The following is a 958-nucleotide window of genomic DNA, read 5'->3' on the forward strand; positions in this document are numbered from 1 at the left end:
TCATAAAAATTCTACAATAAGTTTCCTATGGCCAGAGTAGTCTTAGGAAATAATTTTATAATTTTTAAGAATCAAAACATCACTATTTTGAGCAAACCTTATTTTGAGACATCACTATTTTGAGCAAACCTTAATTTGCTTAAAATATTTAATTTGGAATACATAGAGATCAATATCACTTGATTTTTAATCTTCACTATAGCTCATGAGTCAAAGAACTCACCATAAGAATTTCAAGTCATTTGGAGATCATTTAATATTTTTAACTGATTTTTAAATGTGACCATCAAATTTGAAACTTAAATGATTTTTTAAAAATCAAAATATAACTCCAAAAATTATGAAACTTAGTTTTTTGAGTTCACTGACAGGGCGATTAATAAAAATAAAATTATATTTAAAATAAAAACTTGATTTTTATGTTTACTCTAATTATTTTTAATAATTAAAAAAATAATAAAAAGAATCATAAATTATTAAACTCATGAAAATGTTCCAAATTATTTCCTAAACACTTAGGAATCATTGGAATATTTTTCCAAGGTCTAAAAATAAAGATATCTATTTTTAAACCTTAAAATGATTTTTAAGGCTTAAAAATAGAATCTTTACCAAAATTTCACCAAAATATTTCTAAAAAATTAAATAAAAATCAGAAAAATAAAAAATAAATTTCTCTGGATTTTTTGACCTTATAGAGATTTTTAAAAAATATAAAACATATTTTTTAGCATATAAAATATTTTATTTTTATTAAAGTCCCCAAAACTTCAATTAATTTTAATAAATCACAGAAACTTCCAAAAAATTATGAAATTTTGGCCAAATGACTTTCTGGTCTAGGGCTAGCTTAAATAAAAATTTTAAGTGATTAAGAGTTGTCTTGATCATCTTTTGGAATTTTCTTTGAAGATACATATTTTTGCATGAAAATAATTATATGAATTAAATTAAATTG

This window comes from Phalaenopsis equestris, unplaced genomic scaffold (assembly GCF_001263595.1).
Source record: "Phalaenopsis equestris unplaced genomic scaffold, ASM126359v1 Scaffold000495, whole genome shotgun sequence".
NCBI lineage: Eukaryota > Viridiplantae > Streptophyta > Magnoliopsida > Asparagales > Orchidaceae > Phalaenopsis > Phalaenopsis equestris.